The sequence below is a fragment of the Mugil cephalus genome, chromosome 5 (genome assembly GCF_022458985.1).
Source record: "Mugil cephalus isolate CIBA_MC_2020 chromosome 5, CIBA_Mcephalus_1.1, whole genome shotgun sequence".
NCBI lineage: Eukaryota > Metazoa > Chordata > Actinopteri > Mugiliformes > Mugilidae > Mugil > Mugil cephalus.
Window position 1 is genome coordinate 10327047 of NC_061774.1, and position 26250 is coordinate 10353296.

Genomic DNA, 26250 nt, shown 5'->3' on the forward strand with positions numbered 1-26250 from the left:
CCATGGAAGTGAACACCTGAATTCAGTTATTTGGATTGGTGAGAGAATACTTTCGGCATTATAAAGTATCTTGAGACAAGGCCAATGTCAAGAGATAATTACAGAGTTTATGGCATTGGATGACAAGATCTGCAGCAGAGAACAAAAGTTGGAGTTTCAGGAGCCATAGTACCGCAGCTACTTTCTCCTGGATACATGAGCTTTGACAGCCTACTTTCTGGAACTTAATACAATTGCGCAGTCCACACGAGATCTAGGATAATAACATAAGAAAAACCTTTATGAATCTTGAGGTGAGGAAATTTATTCAGTATTAAAAATCGGATAAACCCGATCAGAACATCCCTTGTAAATCCCTTGTAAATACAGTGTTTTGCAAATAAAGGTGTACACTGTTGGGGACTGTTTACTCTACACACAGGCCTTAATGTAGTTTGATCTTGTGGTCCAATTTGTTTTCAGAAAATTCAGTAGCAATGTTTACTGCAGTAGAAATGGATTTCGTCAGACATTGGCAGACCTGTAAAACTTCATCCCAGACATTATCTAGGAGCAGACATTTTACACCGGTGCATACATTTTTAAAAGGAAATTGGCAGGAAAAATAAAGATTAAATTAAGTTCTCTGATTTTGTGTGTGCAGGCCAGTAAAGCAGTGGCATTTCACACTTGAAATACTTCCTCATACTGTTAGATCAGACACCATGAAATAGCCTATAAAGGTGTTGTCAAAACACACTCTGTCCTGCTCTGAAAACTGCATGCAGCAGCGTAAGTTGTTATGGTGACTGTAGCCATGTCAAATGACAGCGTGACTTGAGATGTCGACAAAAAAAGTTGCTTTTCTTTCCATTTGTGAGCCTATATCGTATCCTTTTGCTTATTTCCTGTTGATTCCCTGATCCATTATTGTCTTCACTTTAGCATCCAAAACGTCTCGGTTAGCCGATCACAGTAGGTCCTTTCCTCTAACCCCCCCCCCCTTCCCCTTGCTCAGAGGAACAGCAGAGCTCTTCATCAAGTAGATGTCAGGCATCTGTCACAGCCCAGACCAGTCTTGGCGTGATTGATTTTTAGCCCACCTGCGTCTTTCTTAATGACCAACTGTCAGTTGTTTTACCGCCTGCACTCCCTCCCTTAGTATCTCCTGTCACTGCAGCATCCAGAGGCTAAATCTTTCAGCTCAGACTTACAGTGCATTATCTAGTTTGTCTTCAGATAAGATTTATGTAAGTGCGCCACACAACCGACCTGAATTTCCAACAATCACAGAGGAGATTGCGTTCAGGGATGGTTATTTTTAGGAAACTAATAGTTGGCTTTATGACGGCAAACACAATATCTCTTTATTTCACTTAAACTTTTCTATTTTTTACAGACAGTGCCTTTTGTGTGTTTGAACTTGCAAACAAGCAGCTGTGTTTTGATTGGATTCAGTAATGACTTGTAATGACTTGTAATGACTTGTTTCGGAAGCTGTGGCCTCACACTATGGTGACACAGCCCACCGTGTGGATTACTTTGCTAAGATGCTATAACTCTGCAATAACAAAAGGCTAGAACTACCCATCCCATGGTTTTAGAGTTGAATGTAGGCTGAGGTAGCTCTAGCAATTGTCTAAAAATGTAGAAAATGGAATAAGAACACATGAAATATAGAGGTGATACAGCATTAATGGGATCTGTCAATTATTTTATATCAGGTTCCAATTTTCTGCCTTCAATTTTCCAATCTCGTGTTGGCTGGATTTAGTCTTCTTCTGCTCTTTTTTAAATTTTAAAATCTCAGCCGAGTCTGGGGTTGAAATTGTCTCTGTGATCTTATTCTTCAAGTCTTGAATCATTTGTGTCGTCTTCATGTCTTCCACTTTTCTATCTCGACTGCTGAATACTTCCCTGTTACATCTCATCCATTCATTCACTCTAATAACTTTAGAAAATCTCACACTGCATGCAGCAGGAGAACTCATATTGGCACTGTCTTGGCCTTACAGCGGCTGCACAACCACAGGCTGAAGCAATACGGGTCGTGACCCATGGAATAACTTTCAGACTAGCTTTAAATTTAAAGCTGGAACACTGTACTGTATGGTCCTTAAGAGTAAACAGTCTACCTGCTTTAGCATCAAGGGTGCGTTTGTTTCAGATCCAACACGGCTCAGCAGAGGACAGGGGAATGCAATGGAGTATCATGCCAAGAACGGGCTTATTTTTTCGTGCCTGAATATATGCATGCTCACAATATTTCGGAAGGTGTAAATTGTGTTTGTGTGTTCAGCCTCCATTGCAGTGGTTGATTCAATGCGAGAGATAGCAACTTAGCTTAGGCTGCAGCCAACTCGTAAAAGAAATAGTGACTACATACGAGCCCAGCGCTCATTTGATTGGGCCGTTGATGCCGGAGAAGAAATTTAAATTTCACCTGGAGGAATAAAGTTCAGTGGATTTGGCAGGGGGCACAAGATATTACTTCTTCAACTGAAATCAGACTTCAGCGTGACTCCAACACATCAGATGATGAAAATATGTCAAAAAGAACTCCAGACTGAGTAAAGAGCGAAAGAAGGGGCGCATCACTTCCCCTCGCTGCACACACCTAGACGTCAAACTTCTTTGATGACACACACACAGATGCAGTTTCCACACGTGGAGTAAGGGCAAGTCTGACGATCTGACTGTCTCCCTCTACTTTCTCTTGCTGTTTTTCTCTGGCAACATTGCGCCCACTCTTTTTCTCTTACTTACTTCCTGTCCTTTCCTTCCCTTGCCCTCTTTCTTCCCCTTCGCCTGGCAGGGACTACCCGAGTGCCCATGGAGCGCGGGGATGCAGCAGAAGGCATCTTTGAAAGGGAGAAATCTGGCTACAAACCTTTCATCTTGTGCTATACCTGGCCAAGGCAGGCTGCAGGGTACCTCGGCTGTCAGAAGGCATACACCAGAGGAGGGGGGAGGGATGAGGCAAGAGGGGAGGAAGGGAAATGCAATCCAATGAATGAGAGAGAGAAAAGGAGAAAAAAAATCTTTTCTCTCTTTAGTATTAATCTATTTATGCTTTTGCCTGACACACAGATGAAAAAATAGGGAGAGCAGAGAAGGGAGGAAGTGAAGGTGGAACAGAAGAGATAAAAGACTCTTATGGTTCATAGAAGAGGCGTTTTATGGCAGGGGTCTTCAACGTTTTTCAGGCCATGGACCCCAAACCATTAAGTAGGGATCCCCTTACCTATTATTATGTACCCATAATAATGTCATTATAAATGACATTATTATTATCATTTTGCATTCAATATTAAGCCATCCCTTACCTCTTTACTAAAATAAGGTAGAAAGTTTAACAAAAATATGTATAAAAAATGCCAAATCAACCAAAACATTTTGTGACTCCCCCTGCAATACCTCCGCGGATCCCCTAGGAGTCGCGGACGCCCTGTTGAAGATATGCTCTATGGCAGGCATGTCAAACATACGGCCCGCGGGCCGGACCCGGCCCGTTGGGTCATTTAATCCGGCCCGGCATAAATTTCTGAGTATGTCAAAAAAAGAAGCGAGTCTCTAGCTAATTTCTATTAAAAGTTGTGATTTTTTAAAATAAATACAAACCAAATGCTCCCTCCGGCCGCTAGAGGGCAGTAAATGTGTAAAAGCGCTCACGTCAAGCATGCGGCACTGACACGAGTTAGTCACAGGAAATAAACATTCGCAACGTGATGTGTTCAAGTAAAAATAAACCGGCAATCTTGCTTCACCATTCACCACTACTAAACAAGTTATCGGTTAACACACCCTTCCCAAAATGGCACTGTCAAAAAAAAGAAGAGTGGACACGGAGTGCAGAGTTTTCCAGGAGAAATGGACCGAGAAGTATTTATTCACAGAAGTGAATGCAAAACCAGTGTGCTTGGTATGTAATCAGCAAGTTGCAGTGTTCAAAGAGTTTAATACTCGGCGCCACTCATCATAAAGACAAGTATGTCATATTAAAGACAATTAATATTGTGCAGTATATTCTCAACTTCAGTAGGCCCAGCCTAGTAGTTTATTTTATTTTATTTTGTATTTCTTTTTTCATTTATTTCAAAGCAGTATGACAATTAAGGCGAAAATATTTTTTTTATAGCTCCCACTTGAGTTTGTTTAGTGTGGTGAGTTGGTTCAGGTGTAAAACTGCATTCACTCAACTGTTAAAATAAACCAGTTGTGAACACATTCACGGTCAAACAGGAAAAATATTTTTTTTCCCATTGTTTTTGAATAAATGTGTTGTGCTTAGAAAAGATCCCTTGTCATCCGTGATTATAATATGTAGGGTAGGCTACAAATGTAGGCTGAATGATAAAGCATAGTACTGAAAAACAAGCTAAATATTTGGAGTTGACATTCTTTTGCTGATCCGGCCCACCTAAGAACAGAAAGTCTGGATCTGGCCCCAGAGCCAAACTGAGTTTGACATGCCTGCTCTATGGAGATCATGTTAGTCATGCAGTTACTTGTGTGCTCCCTTTTCACCAAAATCAGCAACAAAATAAATCAAAATTACCACAAGTCAGCTTTTTCCCTGTTTAAAGGCAGAAAAACCACACGGGAAAGATAGGATGATGACATCCTACACATGTTCAACAATGAATTATTAATAATGACGAGTTCGGGGCGCCTCAGCTGTAAACATTATTCCAGACTACGCGCTGGAATGATCACTGTTCATTCATACCTTAGATAAAGTGCTGCAGAAAGCATCACACCTTTAGCAGCATTACTGTAGCACACAGTCTCGGCATGCCGCTTTTTGGCCTTTCGCATCATCTGCCGCCTTGACAGGTAAAGACTAACTACTCCGAGTTACCACGACAGGAGGCGAGCAGGGGGAAGGGGAAGTTGAAAAAGTAAGTTCTTGAGCACCCGTGTGTGTAAAATCCTTGTGAAGCCTCCTTAAAAAAAAGGCTCCATGTTTCTTTTGGTAAGGCACATAATAACTCAAAAGCCTCCCATCGACAGCGGCTGCCGTGAAGGACTGCGAGTTTGACAAATGGATTCTCTCACAGCTGTCTACCTGGTTCTGCATGGGGAAGTCAGGCAGGAATGCTGCAAGGCAGGTCTGTCCTTAGTCCTAAATGCCACTCCCGGGAACATAGACAAGGATCATTACTGAGTCAGACCATGTGGTTAAGGCTGACAAAACGTTTATTTGAGCCACCCCTCTCAATTGTTTGTATCACGCACGGTAAAAGGGAAATTTGTCTCATAAGTCAGCAAGTATTTAAAGCGTAATCTGCTCTTGAGAAGCCGTCGCCAAAAGCAAACAACGTTTGCCAACAGACAAAAGTCTGGCTTCAATGACTTTTAAATGAGCCTCAATCTTTTCACAGTCCCTCTGTTCCCCTTCCCTTTTTCTTCAAATCAAAGACAACCTTGACCAGACTCATACTGAATGCAAATGCTTCACATCAAAAGACGAGTGTAACCATCCGAACCCCTAAATCGTGAGGAAAAATGGCATATTTTCCATTTGTTGTCCTCCATTAAGCTGCAGAAGCCCAAGGGTGGCAAGAAATAAATACTGTCACAGAGAATCAATGTTGCAGTACTTAACCAACAATAAGTCTAACAAGATCTCAAGTGATGGGATGAGACAAAATCCAAGCAGCAGTGCCTCTTTGGAATGTATAAATTTGCATCTTTTAGCATAACCACAATAAGACATTTTGTGCGGAATGGCAACGCAGTAATATCGAACAACTAACCAATCTTTGCAAAAAAAAAAGTGTCGCCCTTTTCTGAACTGAATATGCACAAATGCTTAAAAAAAAGACTGAAAAAAGTAATCAAGAAAAAAATCTTGCAATCTTGCCTTTGCTCTCAGTTAACCGGCCTATGAATAAAAGCAAGAGTCTGAGGATGGAGCTGAAAAGGGCCCTGGACATCAGTTATCCAGTCCAACAAAGCATTATGTTTCCATTTGGTGGTGGTCACGGTGGTCATGGTGGTCACGGTGGTCATGGTGGTCGCTTGACAGGCTGTGGGGCAATACCATTTAAGACATGACAAATTGAAGACATTAACAAATCCTGGTTTAACCAGTAATTCAAGTCAACCTGGCTGTCTGAGGGTTTTGGTGCATTTTAGTTTGTGGTACTGTGGGTTTGATTTCTAATCACGTCCTTGTTCATGTCCTCTACCTCAACTCCTCCTCACTGATACACTCCATAAAGTGATAGGTATCAACAGTTGAAAAGAGCTTCTAATTGTTCTGTGCAAAAATAATGTCCGTAACAGCACTCACTTCCAGGTTAAAAAGAAGGGAAAAATATGTAGGGAGGCGAGCGACTGCATAAATTAATAAAGAGGTATTGGTCTCCCACCGCTTGGTTAAAATGGTACAGTGGAGAGGTACTGAAAGGGATGAGAGTCGGGGCTGGAGAGTGAGAATCACGGGGGAAAGATCTTGGAGAGGAGTTAAAAATAGAGCTTGAAGTGGAAGAGGGGGAGGGGCGTACCTGTGCGCTCGGAGGCAGCCTAGTTAGCGATGAACAGCACGACCGTGGACATGGACGGGCTTGAGGAGGAGACAGGGAGAGCGAGAGCGGGAGTCCAAGAGAGGTCGTGAGAGAAACAGAGGGATAGCGGCAGACGAGAGGAGGGAATGCGGATGAAGTGAGGTGAATATCAGAAGACAGACAATGAGCGCGGGGTGGAGGCAAGGAGGGGGAGGAAAAGATAATGAGAAAATAAGTCAGATTAGCATGAAACTCTGTGTTTGAGTCAAAAAACAGACAATGATTTCACAGTAGGCTGCAGATGGGAGCAACAGTCTGCGACAGATGAACAATCTGAATGAACACATATATATGTAGTCACATATAGGAGGTGTACAGTGGATTATTTTTTAGACACAATACAGCAATATGAGATTGCACCGTGCATACTAAAACATAGTCACTAATGAATAAAGCAGCTTATGGCTTTACTTTCATTTCATTTAAGACGCGCTCAGTGTTTTTTGTCCATACGCTATTTTCACTCATTGTCTTAAGATGTGTCTTAAGATGTGACCCAAAGACCCCCTACTAACAACATCCTGTTACCAGACACCACAGGACAACCTCAGAAGACCCATCTCCATTCTCTGATGAGTCACAACTGTTTTGGAGGCACAGGGTAGACCTGCACACCATTAGGAATAATGTTGTGGCTGATACCTATTGTGGGCAATCAGTGGTTGATTCAGGTTTGTGGAATAAACTGTACATCATTCCTGTCGAGTGACGGTGAGTTAGTGTTGTTACAGCAGGTTATGGCCAGAACAAGACAGGAACACACTATTTAGTAGGCTACAAAAAGTCTGCCAGATATTTTTTGTCCACAAATCTGATGTGAAACCAATAGCATGTGACGTCGGTACTATTTTCAAGGAAAATATCATAGTATGCAAGCACTGGACCGAGATGGGGTTAACGTGTTATCGTGGTTTCCACAAGGAGTCTGTCTGCAAGTACCATGACACTGTAGGTCCATGCTGACCAATATGTCAGAAGAGATACATATTATTATTAACTGTACACATACTGAGTATTGAACATAGCATTAAACACTCTGAATTGAGACACTCGAATAAAACAGTGGACTGTAAATGTACTGCACTATGTAGTAGGAGTGTTTGTGTTTTTACAGAAACACCATGTTGTACTAAAGATTGTGAACACACACAGTTGCCCGCTCCATCTGGCTCCGGCTACACTGACTCTGTGGCAAACCATGCATGTAATGGCGCGTACATCTTACCACATCTTAAACGCACGCTGGATTCAACATGAGTGTTGAATAAGAATGACTAGTTACAAAATTATCATCAACAAGTCTTTGAAAACACCTCACTTTTTCAAAAAGAAAAAAATAAATAGCAAATAAACAGAAATGTTCATAACTTGCAAAACCATAATTAACAAAACTTTTTCATCTTTGCTTCAGCCCTGAAATAATTAGTTTTTCTCGGATGCCACAGATCACAAAGAATACCTTCTGATGTAACATTAACAATAACAGCAATTCAAGTGATAATGTTTAATGCTGACACCAGAAGGCTGCCAAAAACAGGGGCGAGACGAGAGCGGGGAACAGCAGAAGGCCCACCGTGGACAATTGGTGCATTGTTTATTTCAAGGCCAGCCACATGCAGTTTTACATTTCTATCACTGGAAAATAATCTGAGAAAAACGGACACGTGGCCCAGTCATTTAGCTCCTGATAGGATATTGTTCCCAACTGGTTCAGGAGGGATTCTAGTCCAGTTCCAGGTCTTGGCAGGAGTAGACCTCCAGACCTCCAGATTCCAAAGCCCGATACCTGGATGCTTAGGATTTTGTCGGATCTTGTGGAATGTTTTTTCTACTACTCGGCATACTGAATATAATTAAACACATGCTGCAACTGTGATAAAAAATAAAAATGGTGTGTCAGGACCAATAAAATAAATCCCCTCTGATAAAACACATTACTTTAAATTAAACACGACTCCTTACGCCTGAACTTCTGCGCCGAGTTTTAAAATAATTCCACTGACATAACGAGGACCACTTACAAACAGTTCCGACTGGATACGTTTGTACCCACTGACTTGTCAATTAGGTTTATTTGCTGCAGAATGAATAATGCATAATTGTTATAAATCTCATTGAGCGCATTCGTTCATTTTCAATACAGCTCATTATTTAGCATAACAGCTTTAAACGAGGTGCGCTAACAAAACCGTGTTTAATTATGGATCAAGCGGCTGCCGGCTGCCAATCTCTCCTCCCTCTGATGTCCGTCATCGCTTGCTCTTGATGCGCATCAGGGTGCTGTGATTCACCTTAATGTTTGCCGAAAGACAGACAGTAGGAGCAGAACGGGCGCCACGAATATTAATCCATTCAATGCCAAGTAAGTGGCCACCTTATCAAACACAAATACTCATAAATATATCATTTATAAACATATATTTATGTACCAGATGAATATTAGGGATCAAAATGCTGAAAACGCTACGAAATGTAGGAATTGTGCCTTGAAACACGCCCTCGAGACTTTCATAGAAAGAGTTGAGGAAACGCAGACTGTCGGACGTCATGTCATCAGACAGCCTGGCTTAGAACCAATAAACAAGGGGTGGGTGTGGCTGTTTTCAAGTCGCCTTTGGTGTTTTAGTGCAACCCAGTCTCAGGTATGTCTTTATCAGGCTTTTACATCTGTGTGCATTTCAGTTGTGACTCATCAGAGAATGGATGTGGGCCTTCTCAGGGCGTCCTGTGGCGTCCGGTAATGGAATGTTGTTAGTTGGGTTCTTTGGTCCTATGGGTTGAGGCGAGGGGATCAGGTTTGTTCCAGTGCATCCCATGGATACTTGATCAGTTTGGGATCTAGTGAATTTGGAAGCCAGGTCAACACCTCGTGCTGTTTTTCATGTTTTTCTGAGTTGTTCTTAAACTGTTTTTGTGTCTGTGTCAGGCTGCATCCTGCTGGGGCAGGCTGCTGCCATCAAGGAGTGTCATTGGTCTAGGTGGATACATGTCTAAATAACATCCACATGAATGCCAGATCCATGAGTTTCCCAACAGAACATTGTATTGTCACAGGATGGTCAACGTTATTAACTTCTACTGTCAGTGGTTTTAATGTTGTGGCTGATTGGCGTGTACTAAAACTGATGCATTCTCAATAAAGCTGACCTAGTTTACATGTTAACCAGACGTCAGTCCAAAGACATTTTCAAGCTTCCACTCTGCCCTGCAATTTTACATCTTAGTGGTCACATCACAAAGAAAGCGTACGCATAAGTTAAAGTCAACGGCTGTGCTGCTATATCAGCTCTATTTCCATGTAAAAGGATCACTCACAGTAAATCAGAAGCTACAGAATGTATTTTATTTGTTCCCTCTTACACTCTTTCACAGCTATGCCAGCTGCCATGTGGCCAACTGTGGCTCTCCCCTCATTTTTACCATTCACACTTCTTCCAGACAGGCTTGTGGTCAGCCAACAGAGTGTCTGAAAGAGCCTGTTTGGAAGAGGGCTAAAACATGTGGTGTAAAGGCATGGTATAATGAAAGATATGCGTCTTGAGAGCTACACCCTCAAATGAACCTTCTGGGTATAAGGCTTAAATTAACCCAAGGAAGGGGTATTATATGGGATCTTTAATATGTGGGAATGAAGAACACTCAGATACAATCAAATATACAGTACAGAGCATTCTGAAAACAAATATTTCAATAGTCCAGAGCACCATGTTTCCATTGAACATTTTTCTGTTATAATATCTGTGATCATCAGCACAAATTTTCACTCGCTTTAAATGCGTCTCCGAGTGAGTTAACGGCCGACATCCAACTGTTAATGTGAGATCACACTAGTGTCTGAATGAGCACATATTAGCCATCTGCTACAGCTACAGCACGTAATGACAGCTGACAATGGTCTGCTTGAGCTACAAACTGAAAACATGATCACTCAGTAATGCACCACATAACGTAGAAGCAGAAGACAAGTACTGACAATATGCTGTTCAACAGTGTCAGTACACAGTAGTGGTACGTAAGGTAGTTTTGCCTTGATCAATGTACATTGTAACAACTGAATTACAAATTCATCATGATGTCTGTGTCTTTAATTAGAAAGTTAAAGTAAAAATCGAAACTGTGGACTTTCTCATGAACACATTTTAGAAAATGTCCAGTGATGTGTACTTCATGCCCCCCCGACAAATGCAGGCAGTGTGACGCTTTGCTAGATCTGATTTTGTTTGTGGGATTCCTAAAACTCAAGTGCCTATGCGGAACTGCTAATTTGCACCTTAGTTGATGTTAGAAAATCCTGTCAACACTTGGGTAAGAACCAATTGTAAGAAATGCGTGAGGGGGAATGCCTGTGTTGGTTGATAGGCCAGAAAGTTGTAAGTGGACAAGGAACTACATTTAGATCTATCAACACGGCCAAGCCCCCCACCAGTTCATGAAAGTAACAAGTTAGAAGCTGTGCAGATTCATTTAAGGTGATGTAGAAACTAAACGGAACGGATGAAAGTAGGTCGAGAAGAAGTGAGCTGGGAAAAAAAAAATAATTATAAGCAAGTTTACTCCGACAAGTATTAGTTTTAGTAAAGATGCCTCTCCACAGCAACCGAGGCAGAACTCATCCCAGGTTAAATGAAATGGTTATATTGCAGGATGAGAAATTATTTATGAAAACCCCTCTCCCCTGTACAATCTATATGGTAATTTACATCATCACAGAGCAACCCCCCAGAATGCATTACTGATTGATGACGTCCATTCCCAGAGTTCCTTTCTTTTGGAGCTGAGTGGCGATGGCAGCAGGCTAAGCAAGTCAGTCCAGCGGTTTCTTTTTCCTGCAATGTCTTCCATCATATCCCGAAGGGCAATCCCAAAGCATTCCTAAGCTGGATCACATGTATAATTCTCTAAGTATGGTACCCCATACCTCCACACAGCTTCTCCCTCAAATTACCCCAGAGGGTCACAGATGTAATAGCCTCGCACAGCTACCCTGCTCAACACTGGAGAATGGTCTGAATTGAATGGTCTTGAAATACTGTAAATGAATAGAACTGTATTGGCCCGCACCAAGGATACAGTAACCAGGCTTTTCCAACAAATTATTGAGGATGTTTGTTCATTTGTGGTACGTGTAGGCGAACGCTCATTAAATTTCTCTGCAAAAGAAGCGTACAGTATTCCAGTTGCGTGGTACAGCGTTGACCTAAAGACAAATTTGATTAGATCATCTGTGTCCTCGAGGTGAAGCTTGCCTATTCATTAGCTCTGAGGAGTTCACTAGCTGAGCAGTATGTGGCACTCATACATATTTATTAAACCTATATCACTGGGGCTTTCGTGAAGTGGCTCGTTACAAGAACGTCCAGGTTACAGCAAATGTAAACATTCTCCCTGTAGAGAGCATCTCTCTCTGATCAAAAAAAGTGGACCTGCCGCATTGCGTGGTCCAAATCTGTGACAACACATTTTGGAGCGTGTAGGTTGCCAACTAGGAGGTTGTTAATGTTGCTTCCGCAGCGGGATTTTGAAAACTGTAACCTTAGCTCAAAAGGGGAGGAAAACCCTACATCAAATAATGACTGACCTCAGAATCTGTATCAGTAAATCTGAGTCAAAACACATGACATCTAACTAGAAATGTAGAGGGTGCAGATACCCATTAGTCTTTAATGATTTTTTTCAAAAGCAAACTCTTGACTGCGAGTGGAACATTTGGCTCCTCTGAATAGAGACGGGTGTGGCAATGAAAACAACTGGTTAACACACACACACACGCTATCTATTAATAGGGCTGGTGAGGCCAAAGAGGTCCCACTCACTAAATGGGCAAACATGATGTGAAGACAGGTTTGTCATCAACATCTGAGCAGCATAACAACATGGCTTCCTTACCCCCTCAGTTGTACCGTTTCCCTCTTGCCTTTCTCTTCCTCTTTCACTTCAACACGTTACGGTATCAGCCCACCATTCTCTTCCTGTGGGAGTCAGAAAGGGAAGATAATCAGCAGGACACCCAGCGAACGAAAACCAACCAGTGAATAAAAATAACCCTCGCAGGTTCTAAATATGCTCATACAGTGATTTCGCTTTGATGAGAGAACCCTGTTAGATACGAGACATCGCAGCTCAGCTTGCTGAAGCTCTCACCGTTGCTGCTGAGGAAAACCTAACCAACAATACTAGATGATTGGGATAATTAGGAGCAAAGCATGAGAAACAAAGTGGGGGGACTCATGCAGTAAAGAATTCAGATGTAATATGAGAGGAACACAGTGTAATAATGGAGCCACTAAAACTAACTTGACTGTTTTATGCCTTTGCGCAGGTAACAGCAGACGCTGGAGGCATTATATTTTCAAGTTGTCAGTTCGTCTCTTTCTTGTGAATGTGATATCTCAGGGACGCCTTGGGGGAATTTCCTCAAATTTGGCACAGAAGCACACATACGGGGCGGCACAGTTATGTGCTGGTTAGCACTGATGCCTCACAGCAAGAAGGTTCTGGGTTGGAATCCACTGGCCGACTGGGGCATCTCTGTGTGGAGTTTGCGTTATTCTCCCTGTCTGTCCGGCTTCCTCCCGCCATCCAAAGACATGGTCACAGAAAATGAATGAATGATTTCACGAATGTTGTTCAAATCTGGCACAAAAGCACACAGCACTGCACATTATTAGTTCTGGTGAGGCCAAAGAGGTCTCTCTTTTAGGGTAACACCATGTGGAGACAAGTTGAATTACAATGTAGATTCATAGAACACAAAGCACAAAGCACATAGAACAAACTGTTTGTTGTAAGATATTAAGCTACATTGTGTGGGAAACGTGTTGAGCAATAAGAAACCTTTGACGTGAATGAACATCCTTTTTGACCACAAACAAGTTTGACGAGATTTGTTTAGTTGTTATGTTCTTTGTGAAAGCATTAACTGCCAAAGCACAGATAAGCCTGGCTTCTAATCACCATTTTAGTTGACTTATAGCCCTGAGATATGTGACTTTCCCGCTATTCAAGAGTGTTCTCTTGAATAGCAGGAGCGTCAAGGAGCCACCAATTATGAACACAGTCCTCTACTGCAGTAGCAAAAATTGCAGAAATGCACCTTGACATTAACTGTCCTTTACTTTCCCTGACATGTGGTTTTTGGCCGGTCTACAACTGGGAGCGGCCACGTTCTTGTTAAAAAAAATCCACTTAACACTTGCCATTAAACATTCCACTAGTAGCTTTTGGTTCTTGATCAAATTAAAATGGCTCTCCATTTCTAGGCCACCACAAATCAACTATTAATATGCCAAAAAGGGAGTATCACACACAGAGATAAATGCCAGTGGTGCAATATACACAAGCTAATGAGTTTTGAACACTGCTGACACAGTTCGGTTGAAATAAAACAGAGAGGACAAGAGCGACGACTGGTTCACGATATTCAATTATCCTGTCTGAGCAAAGGCTACCTCTGATGCTACGGTGGGGCATCTTGAGTTTCTCAAATAAAGCAAGTAAATTAACTGCCAAGGTTTTGATGGAACAAAATGGACCACAAGCTGGTGACATTATCAATGTCGCTGAAGATAAGCACTTGAGTTCTTGTAGACTTTAGTTTACAACCAATTTAAAACGCGGTTGACGTGAAACTTGAAAAACAACAATTTGCTGCCTCTGACTTTTAGGTGAAACAAGACATTGTTTGGGAAAAAAGTTTTATGGACAACTTTTCAAGCCTTGACGAGACTTTAAGTTCCTGACACGCCGATCAGATGGTCGGCCACAGTGATCCCTCGATTTTTTGCGGCGTGCCCTGCATTCTTAAGACTTATCTTTAGCTTTCCACTTGATGCAACATGTTGAGCTATCAGAACAGTGCGTCACTGAGAGAGATCACTGATTGGGTGTTTGGCCAAACAAACCAATCTACCAGGAGATAAATGAAAGTGCTACAAGTAAACGAAATGAAGAAGTTGAAAGGGCCCACAAATGTGGATCAGCTGATCAGCACGTTTCAGGAGACGGCTGCTCTATGTGGCGGCTTGTAGCTCACCTCCAAGCTGCTAGAATGAAGTTATTTCCTCTCATGCAGGCACAGAACATGTATGCCAGCTGGCCACTGGCTGTAGTCTTTGCGGTGTGTTCAAGTGCTACTTTTTTGTCCAGACATAAGCAACATGAGACGACATCACAGTAGACCTTTGTCGACGGTAGCTCTTTGATGTTGGTTTGGCGTGTCTGGGCCTTTGAGCTGCCTCTTCCAGAATTGGTTGCTTGGCATTGTCAGCTGTGCACACATTAGCCACTTTGTACTGACAGGGAAACTCCTATGCACCCTCGCCATGTTTCCTAGTCTGACCTCATTCACAACAGGATACAAACGTACGTCAGCCGTCACCATTTATCTCAGCATGAGGCAAGGGGGTAACAAGTCTTTTTTTAAACAGCACTGCGCTTGTGTGTCAGCGGTCCTGTAATGTGCTTTGTTTCCAGAAGAAAATAAAAGTACTTTGAGTGTGAACTGATTCTGAGAGTTCATTTCCTGCATTTTCTTCTGTTCCAACGCTGTTTTCAGCACCTTTTCTTGTTACTAGATTACAGACCATAACTGAATATTTAGACTACATTTATACCTCTGCAAATAATTCAGATGGTGAATTCTGGTGCGGATACTGATGGCAATGTAATGTTAACACTAGGTTGTGGTGGCGCAATGCTACTGGCACAGAAGCTAGCAATGAATAACTGGCCTTGTGGCTAGCACCATGAAATAAGTTGCGTTCTTAATATGCACCAAGAGCACCTGGGCGTAGCCGGGGCGTGCTCTGGTTTTTCGAAAAGTAATTTGCGCCTCTGAATTTCCACCCGTGTACGTGCTGACATTGTTTTTAATAAAAAAAAATTCACACAGTTTTTCAACATTTTTGGACTCAAACTCAAAATTACCTCAAACCTCAAAAATACCTTCAAATTTTAAGACCTCATAAAGTCGCGATAAGACTTTTTAATACTTTTTAAAGGTCTTAACTTCCCCAAAATTTAACTTTTAATACTTTTCAACACCCTGCGGATACCCTGATTAACTGTGTATTAGGTTGGTCTCAGTTTAATCTCAGAGAATGTTAACTGAGAAACAATGAAATCCAATATGAAGAGACCTATAGAGACCTAGACTATTTTGTCATGACACTAACTGTTTACTGACCGGATTTATCGGCCTATTTGCATGATGCAATGTTGCAGCATACTCATTCAGTGTCCTTCATGAACTAAGTTAATGGCGTTCACAAGAGTCCTGGGGGATAAAAAATAGTGTTGATGTTTTGATTGCACCGTTTTCTGTGTGTGCGCCTCCTTGCAGCGACAGTAACATCCATTGCTTGTGGTCAGCATCTCATCTCTGAAAATGTGGCACTGCACACGAGCAGTAATCACCCAGTTTGACATTTGTGCTAAATCACACAACAGACTTAGCATTGTGAAATAGGGACTCAGTGATTTAATGAACGTGGACTGTGGCGTGCACTTGTGGCTCATAACCAACCCTCCTCTGTAATGGGGTGTCGTCTAGGGCCCGGTCTCAGCGCCTCAGTGAAATGCTCAATAAGGCGGAACCTCTCACCTTAATGGCTGTCGACTTTCTTTCTCAGTAGGATGCGCTTTTAATTATCAGCTCCAAGGCTTTTCGTAGCATCGGTATTCAAAGGACGAACCTGGACTTTTAACTAACAACCTCCAACTTTACAACCTTGGCTCAAAGGCAAATCAGAGGGTCCAAACCTCTCACCATTGCAGAATTCACCTGCACAACAGCAGAGTCGTGTTAGCTCTTTCGTGGCAGTGTCATCTTTATCCTGTCTGCTACTCTGATGGCCTACGCCGCTTCAGAGCTCGTCTTAATTTCGTGAGCAGCAGAGTGTGCTGACAAGCCAACAACTAAGACATACGATCTATGACATCAAATGACATCCAGTTGATCTAAATTTGTGGAGACCTCTGCCCAGTTTAGCTTTTAACACAATTATAATACTAATGAGAAGATTCTCTGCTGTATTAGAGCAAGATGACCTTGAGGAGTCGGTAGGGAGAGCAGCTTTAATGCTAAATTGGCTCAAAGAGTCATGAATCATTCCTGTCTCTCAAACGCAGAGCGCATGGATCATAAGAAAAATTCAGCACATGAGCACGTGTAACAAGACATCCCAAAAGCATAAAGCTTCTCTGTCCGATTACACTTCTTTTTGTCATAGCAGATAATAAATGCACGCCACAGATCTGATCTGAATCTGTCAGCCACATGCACAGGACTCCCTTGGAACAAACAGAAGCACAGTGAGGCTTAACAAACAGCGTTGTGTTTACCTCAATGGCAGAATGTGCATGTTTTGCCATGTTTCTGTGGTTCACCCAAACAGACAGCTACGATGGCTGCTCCACTAGGCAGCTGCTTCCCTGCTTAAGCTCTCACTGGGGCATCGTTATTGCTGAGCACATTTTCATTCATCGGCTTCTGAATTGGGGGGGGGGTCGGTTTCTAGAAGTGCTCATCAAACGGATCTAATTTCAACTGTGAAGCAGCGCAATGCTCGAGAAATATCTTGCTTGATTACCATTGTACATAAGTATGAATTCATATTGTTCAAGAATGCCACATAAAAGATAGAAACTTAATACTTATTCTTCTAGTAAATCATGCTTAATGTGTTTTGTTTGCATCATCTTCCACCCTTCTTGGGAAACAATTCAAGAAGGGAATGAGAAAAGCACACAACTGTGTCCCCTCAAAGAAACTGCTCCACAGGTCATTTCCACAGCTGATTGTTCCAACATTAGCCATGCTTCATTGTGACAGTGTCCTCTGGTGGTGGAACAAGAAGTTAAGAGGCCACAAGATCCACACAGAAAGAGGAGATCTGGGTAGATGAACGGGTAGACAATCACAGACATAGGTTTCAGCATTAATCGTTTCTAACCAAAAGATCTTTCAATCATAAGTGTGCTCATTATTATAGCCATGACATCAATATGTAAAAACACAAAAGAAATGCAATTGGACTTGTAGAGTTTCTTGAAGACGTTTTGCCACTCATCCAATTAGCTTCCTCAGTTCTAAAGGATTGGTGGGTTTAATGAATGCTCATGACAACAATGGTTTTAAACTCAAATCCTGAACTTTCTTGACAACACAGAAAAGAGTAGCAGCACTGCTGCAATAAATGACCACATCATTTGAAACAATTGTTGCACTGACAGATGAAAACACCTCATTCGAACTCATTTGAACTTTGAGGAAACGTGACTGAGGCAATGATCAATGCGAGTGACTGACGACTCGACTGGAGGCAGGGCTGAAGACCCAAAAAACAGCTGTGAAAAACATCTGTGTACGATCACATTCAGAAAGTAACAATCTGTGATGTGCAGGTTACAGGTATATGATAAGATGCAATACTGACAAGATGATTCCTGTGCCAATAGCGAGCATACTGGGCTGCATCTGTCGTTGGAGGTTCATTATTTCTATGTAATTGTGCTGTAGGATAATGGCTACTGCCGCATTTGTTGATTTAGTGACTGTGTGTTAACCTCAGATGTCTCATTCTGTGGCGTGCGCTTTCCAGACCATAAAATGTAATTACGTTATTTTACATGGCACAATGCATGATGGTTACAACCTGGTACCTTCATTTTTTTTTTTTTATTGGCAGTGCAACAAGTTGTTTATCACATAATGTTACTGGGTCAGCTGATTTTACTTGGCTGAACAGGCATCTTCGAGCCACTGGCTGGTCTCCTACTACGTCCGTGCCAAATAACCATTAAGTTGGAGCTGAGCAGCAGCCTTGTTAGCCACTTTGTTAGAAGTGCTACTGGCTCGTCTTCAGCTACAGCGTATTAAGTGTACTTCAGTGTACTCTTACTCATGGTTAACTCATGTTACTTGTCGTGGCTATCCTATCGATGGTCTGAGAAGTGGAGGACTCTAATTAACACGCGTCATCCCAAACAGACCATATTTGACGTTTTTTTTTTTTTTTTTTACAATGCAGTATTAATTACATGTAAATTTAGTATACAAATGATTTATTGTTTATTTCCTAAGCACGGGAGCAAACAGCTCTGCTGAGCAGTATCTCATCACAGATGAAAGCATAGCCTGAATGCAACACACTAACACTGGCTCAGTTCTGCTACATTATTAATAGGCTTCTTATTTGTAAAGACCATCTCAAAGCCTTCCTTTTTTGATGTGCGAACCAGACTTTGTGCTGCAAAACAAATTACCAGTTTCTCATCTTCTGAAAATATCCAATGAGAGTGTGCTATTTAAAAAATATGAATTAAAAAACATGGGACGAGGCCTAAAAAAGGAAAAAACGTGGAATAAGGAGCCCTCTCAGCAAATATTGTGCGTGAGCAGAGTCATATTTAGGCCACGGAGAACAACAAGACGGACAGATATTTAAAATTATTGAGAGAGAAGAAGAGGAGTACTAGATGGCTGAAATGTTCTGAAAAGGATCAGGAGAGAAAGCAGACAGTAAAAGAGATCTGTTTAGGCAGCATTCACGGGCCCACATCAAACACATCACAAGGAGGAGGAGATTGCTGAGTGGGAGTCATTGTGTTCCTCTCGCTCCGTGCTCTTCCTGCAGAGCTTCCCCACAGCTCCGGTTTGTGCTCCGTTCTCCCTCTACTGTCTTCCTCTGCGCCATCTAAATATTTTATACCGCAGACTGTAGTTGTTTTAGGCACGTGCCCCACTCTTTGATCACGCTGACTGCTATTGATTTGTTGCTGGAGCAGCATAAGGCATTGACTGCTTCATCACAGAGGAAGAGGCGATAAGGACAAGCTCAGTGAAAGAAGACAAATCGGTAAATAATGCATCCTCAGCTTGTCTTCAGCCGTTCCATCAATCATTAAGTGTCCAATACAGTCAGGTCCAACTGTTACTGCGACCAGTCCAATGTATATGTGAATGTGTGTCTGCGTCTATCTAACTGATACATTGTTGCATTACTAAACCGAAATGTCTGTTACTGTGGCTTTGATGTTAAAAGTGCAGTACTTCACAACCAGGGAAAAAAAAAAAAAAGTTCTAAAAAGCGGGACCCAGAATGTGGGAGTGAGAGGAAATGTTGCCGCTGCCATAATCCTTTGGGTAATCGTTTACATTTGATCACCACGCATGAATATGAATGCTGCTCCGTGTGTCCTTGAAAATCCGCCCCCCCCCCTCGACCCAACTTACAGTCACTCTGTGGCAGAGGGGCCGACGGGAACGTATTCTGCACTTCTTCCGGAGCATGACAGCAATTCAAATGATTTATTTGAACCTCCAGTGAAGCGGCTTAGCGTGAGACAAGAGTCACGAGTGGCACGCACTTACATTTACCTGGTGCAAGAATCAACGTGAGCGAGGCAAAGGAAGACGAGCTGAAGAGCAGAGGGCGCCACAGTCCCAAACAATGCGAAGTAGAACGTTACAGATGGCTGGCTTCGTGGAGAGGAGCTTTTTTTGAGGCTCATTTCAGAGTAATTTTCTCCATTTATCCATGGGCACGCAGCCTGTGAAGGGTCAGAATGAGGCATGGAGCCTGGTGGGGGATGGAGACGGGGAGGCTAAGCAGCGCGAACGTGGAGGCAGAAAGGAGACGTGATGGGATTCTGGAAAGGATACAGCAACTCCCTGGCACCGTGAGAGAGAGAGAGACAGCATGTCTGCTGAAGCATGCATGCATGCACAATGATACATTTCACAATGCTTTGGTTTATTTGATCTAAATCGCGGATGCTTCCTAAACTTCTCCACAAAGTTTAGTAACTGGCATCAATGAGCCGCGTTTTAAAAATTCAGAAGGAAAAGCATGAATGTTAATCCCAACATGGCACAGATGGAGAGGCCTCCGGAGAGCCAAATACATGTACGGAAATTAAATTTAAAAAAGGGGAAAAAAAAGTGTGAGCATACATCGATGGGACAAATAATTCTTAACTCAATTTGTTTAATCACATTTCTTTAAACGCGCTCAGAACATTAGTTGGAAACGCCCCAAAAGACTCAACATCCCAGCACGGTATGATAAAAGTTAGGCTCTACAACAGACTACATATATTCACTGCAACATTTTCAGATTATAGAACATGAACAAATCTCCCAAGAGACCCAAAGAAGCATTTAAGCTCTAGCATGAGAGGCACTTGTTCTTATCTTATATTAGATGGAGCCCAAATTTGAGCATAATATGATAGGACTTAAAAGGATCTGTATAAAGATCTTGACTGCTGTAGCGTGTAAAGTAGTCACGTAAATGCAGATATTGTAGAAGGCTGTGTTACATATACAATATTATAGATAGGCATCAATAACCGGTTCTTTTAAAGAACCGATTCAAACTGGTTCAACCCATCAATATCATCAGCCTTCATGCTTACCGAATCCCCTTATCGACGCTTTTAGTGCCGAATCTTTACCCAGTCCAGATGGTGGAGGCAATGGCTTCACTTCACCAGAAGGGACTGCAACAGCGCAATGTGCAACTTGTGCAACTTGTGTAGAAGGGCTGAAGCATTTGTAGACGACCCACGCATTAAATACAAAGAGTCGGGTCAGTCAGGGCAGCTATCGCTCAGCTCAGTCTCAGCAGAGCAGTTCTAGTGAGGATCCAGTGACCAATTTCCTATTTGTTTTCTTACAAAAACTTGTTACTTGCTTAGAAACTCAATAAAATGTCTGTTGTTTACATGAAATCACGAATGCCTACTTTTTTCCAAACCAAAAAATTCACAGGAGGAATTAACAAGAGGATGGATAAAGAATCGGATCCATGAGCAGAATCGATAATGGTATCGGTATCAATAAAATCTTATCGATGCCCACCCCTATACAATACATTATTTTACTAAGTTTATGATGTATAAAAGTATATTAAAAGTTAACCCTCATGTAATCACAGACAGCTTAGGTAATAATAACTCCTTCACCCACTAGAAAAGCCATTCCTAGATGCCAAAGTATCACCGTGTCATTTAAAAATATTTCTGAGCCGTTCTTTACTTTGTGTTATGTTGTCAACAAGCTTGGGAGAACACATAAGCAGCTTAAAATAACCAATTAAGGTCCACGCTCTCCTAGACTTTTTCGGAGCTTACACAGCCCAAATTGTGAGAGGGTGCATGCCAGGGTAGCCTAGGATTGAGCTACAAAGCAGGAAGACAGTATATGAGTAATTTCCTACAATTTTATGTGAAGGATGAAAGCTTTTGCAGCAAGTTCAGTCAGTAATTTCAAAAAGCTATAAATCACGGAAGGAATACCCAAAAAAAATCCTCTTCGCATACCGCATTTAGTAAAATATACATTCCTTTTGCTCGTGTATTGAAAGTTAATGTTTGGGTCTGCGGTTAGAATGGCAGGAAAAAACCACAAAGTGGGCTTTGAGTTTCTACTGAGCAGGAAGACACGGACTACAGCTCCAGATGAAGTGTCAGGAATGAGACGCAAAAGAAATCCCTTTCGGACAATTTGGACAAACTGATCTGATAATTCCCTGCTATGACTTCACACATATGCTATCTGTTCATTATGTGGGAATTAACACTATGATATGACTGAAACTAGAAACATGAGACTCAGAAGTCACAACAGTACCTAGTTCCCATGAGTCAAACCAAGGACAAAAAGCCCCAAGCGTATCTGTCACAATGGAAACCACTACCCACCCCGTCGCATTTTTGATGTATAAGCTTCTAAAGAGCCAAGCATGAAACGGGCCCTTTGTGCTGAGCAAAGTTTTACTGAGAACAGTGTGGCATAATATCTGGTGGGTATTTCCCCCGGGTCAGGGGATGTCACATATGCTCACGACACACACACACAAAAACACACACACAGGGATCATTCAATTAGAATACGCGCACAAAGATTCTCTACACTTCAAGTTTAATGTAGCCTCACATACACACTTTTTGTCTCGCCCCCCCACTCCCTTGTGACAGAATATGCCCTTTGTTCTGTGTTCTTTGACGGAGTGTTGCGGAGCCGGGGCTGCTGGAGCTCTGGGAACGGACATGAATAAATGGACTGTCCTTCATAGCGGCATGCGCAGAGCAGTCAAACACTCCAAGCAGGAGATCTTACATCCATTATCAAAGGACCTTTTCAAAGAGGCTAAAGCTGCAGCATCTTTGAAGTGGTAGTCACACACGCTCATTTCCATGCCCAAATGTATTTGCCCAAGCATTTGTTGTGTGCATGCACAGACATGTAGACTCCATGATGATGCAGGGACATGAAAAACACTGATCAGTGAGTCCAACCCAACCATAACAACAAAGGGACCTTCCCATGCTTCCAAATCACAGACCAGCAAAGACCATGGAGACATAATAGGAAATTAATATTTGACTCAAACACTGTGTCCTCTTACATAGTGTTATGCTTATGCTCCTAGAAATGAACACACCACTAGAACCGCCTGCCCACTTTGAGTCGAATGCTTAAGATGAAAGGCTTGCATACAGGGTGAAAAATTGATGACAGCGTATACATGGGCATCAGATATTCCTCTAGAAGTCCTTTTTTTTTCTTCAAAACAGTGTTGAATTAATCTTAACATGTTTGCATGTTTGAGATGTTGAATCCATTAATACCAATGTTTTTCTGCTTCGCACTCCATGAGCATCACACAACGGGATGGGAGAGCCCTCGTTCAGATGGAGCAGCTTTGGCTGTCCTCAGCTCACAGCCTTCTCTGAAAAGATGTTCGTGGTGCCTGTAGGTGTGCATGAAACTGCTATCAAGTGCACACTTAACAAAGAAACTTCGCCCTAACAAAGAAACAAAGTGCAAATTGAACACTGACCTTTCAAACTTTAACAGAAATACAATGCTTTGGACCTCAGATCACTCTCAATTAAAATTTTCTCTGTCATGCTCCTGTCTGCAAGTAACTGAGGGTGTGCATAGACCACGATAATTAAGCAATTAATTATAATGAGAATCTGACATGTTATCTTTTGGAAATTCTTTGCTTGAAATTGTAAAACAATAGCCTCCATGACTGAATATAGAAAATAACACTAATTAAGTCTAAATGAGATTGATCAATTTTCCCGTCTTCCAGGATGTTCTGTGTAATAACGGGTATTTGTGAAGAGTCCAGTCCTGTCTGGCATCTGGATTCAAGAGGGATCTTTTCACGATTGCGACTATTGAACTGCCTGACGCCCCCAGAGAAAAGACGTGAATTCCAAAGGCGGACTCCGTTAACAGAGCACGTTCAGCACATCTGAATTGTTTGAAAGTTCGAAAATTAGTGATCGTGCTTTCTGGAGACCTAGGTGAGAATCATTCATCTAGCTGTTGCTGCTGAGCATTTGATGGTTCTTGAATTTCAGTTCCAATCCACATCTGATCTACACCTTTTTTTTTTTTTTTTTTTTTAATTTGGGAGACTGAATTCTGTATTGTCATTAAAATCTACCGCAGTCTTCCATTAGGTGCTATTTTTATCTCTAGTTAGAGGCGGAGAAATTGCCATGCCATACTTTTCCTCCAAGGCCTTTCCCAATTCTGTCATCTTTAAAATATCGCTGGCCTGGCAACTTAACTCCGAGGCACCTTGAAAAGTGTTGCTGCGTCAAGCAGTCTTCTAATAGGCTTTTTTTTTTATAAATATCTTAACCATCATGCCTTACTCTCTGTATAAAGGTTCTCGTCGTGAGTTATCATTGACTGAATGAATGAATCAATAGCTGATTTTCCTCTTTTTTTGCCGTGAGTGGATTCTCTGTCCTTGTGTTGTTAGTTTCTAGTGGCCTTGTTGTGGTTTAGCTGAGCATCATCAGTCTACGCACACATACAGACACAGACGTAAACACACTGCCAGATAACTCTCTTGACAATGAAGTGTTCTAATTAGTGTGGATAAACACTAGAGTTGGACAGTGTGCTTGTTTAAAGCTAATAGAGCTTCCGGTGTGATTGATCTGTTGGTTCTGTTTGAGTAAAAGGCCACCCAGAAGTCAATCCCAACATCTATGGCAAATGCATGATCGGTGACGGCAGAAAAATAGCTAAAAGTTATTCACATATTATGGACAAAAATACAGTATATGGCAGTCTTTGGTCGCCCCCGTTTTCGCTGGGGTCTGAGGAAAATGTTGCCGTTCCTTCCACTCAAATGTCACAGTAAAGCATTTTGATGATAAGCTATTCCTTTCACTAATCAGAGGCATCACCCAGGTCACAAAAAAACCTTCTGGCATTCACTACACAGACAGCTCCATACAGCTCCAACGCTAGCACGCATGTTAGCGAGCATTGTCAGTGTTAGTGGCATACAGCCCTGGTATATTGTGCTGCTGGAATAAAATACATACATGGCAGCCCATTCAATAGTTGTCAAGACTTCACTAAAAAGCAAAATGTCAACCTCGTGGTGGTGCTAGAGGAAAAGGTCAGGAGAATCACAATAGCCAGCAGGCCTTTCACAGTGATCCTTCCAGTGAATGTTGAGAAATTCGGACCAAATGTGCGCCAATGCCTGACCAGACAATCCAGGTGCTACATGTAATACCCGGGTATTGAGTATTTCTCAAACTCGGGTCCTTGGGAAGCTATAGGCAATACTCCTTCCTAGCACTTCACAGAAAAGTATAGTGAGTCAGCTAGGTTTGTCATTAAAAAGGTAAGAAGATGATACATATAAGTATCTTAACAAACTCTGAAACAGAACAAATGACTTTGCAGAACTGGCCGGTTTCAAACGATCCCAAACATCAGAGCGGCCTTTCGGCAGATTACATGACAGAGATTTGCGGCGTCCAAGGATTCTTCCTCGACTTTGAAAAGCAATGTTAGCAACATCATGGGAGAACATGTCTAACATCTGTCAGTTGTAAAAATTGTAAAATTCCTGTAGTTCTGAAAGGAATTCACAAAAATGGGTTTCTAGATACTGGACTAGTGGTATGCAGCCAAAGCTGTTGGCTGTGTGTAGAAAGGTTCTAAGTGTTCAATTATGAGTTAAAACACCACATCACACCATGCCGCAGAGAAGGGGCTGGTCATCCATAATAGATTTTGCAATTTTTCTACTATCAGTTCTCTTGAGGACAAAAAAAAAATCTCACACCATTTCAGTGGTTGCAGTGGCGTTTGTTGCTTTTGCACAAGCATGCAGTAACGCTTAAGAGATCTGTCAAATTCCACCGTATGGTGTTTTTGCAGGTGTTTTATTAAGTTTGCAGCGTTCCTACAATGCAAAAGACTTTCTGACAAGCTTCCATAGCACTTTTTTTTATTTAATACATAGTGTTATGTGTATGTAATGGCAGCTCACACACTGACAAAGTGTCAGTAGTTCATTCATAGAGAGTTTCAGACAGGAGCAACCTTAAAGCTTATTAGAAGCTTAATAATAATAAAAAAAAGTCTGTCAAAGTAAAACTAATGGGATTTAATGGGTAACAGACTATATTATATCATCCATACCTCATTGGCACCACTAACTGCTCTACCACAGTATAAAGAAGTTACATTATATGAGAATTGATTTGATTCACATTGACTAAAGATGACTGCATTAATTAATATCCTGCAAACTATCAAAGGGCTATTACCATGCTGACAGTTAACCACATGTCAGTGTTTAGTGCCAGCTCAAAGATTTTTTTCATCCTGTTGCAGCACAATTATTCAGCACACAGATTC

The 26250-nt window shown here is 41.9% G+C and overlaps 1 protein-coding gene across 3 annotated transcripts in view; it reads right to left on the bottom strand.

The window, feature by feature from the left end:
• Positions 1-26250, bottom strand: part of mid2 (midline 2) — a 139381-nt gene that overhangs the window by 96898 nt on the left and 16233 nt on the right. For 2 of the 3 annotated variants that reach the window (XM_047584753.1, XM_047584757.1), the window contains exon 2: positions 12438-12520. The gene's annotated coding sequence lies outside the window, so the exon portion shown is untranslated. Of the gene's footprint in view, positions 1-6491; positions 6551-12437; positions 12521-26250 lie in introns of all 3 variants that reach the window. The other variant, XM_047584755.1, reaches the window with a different exon arrangement.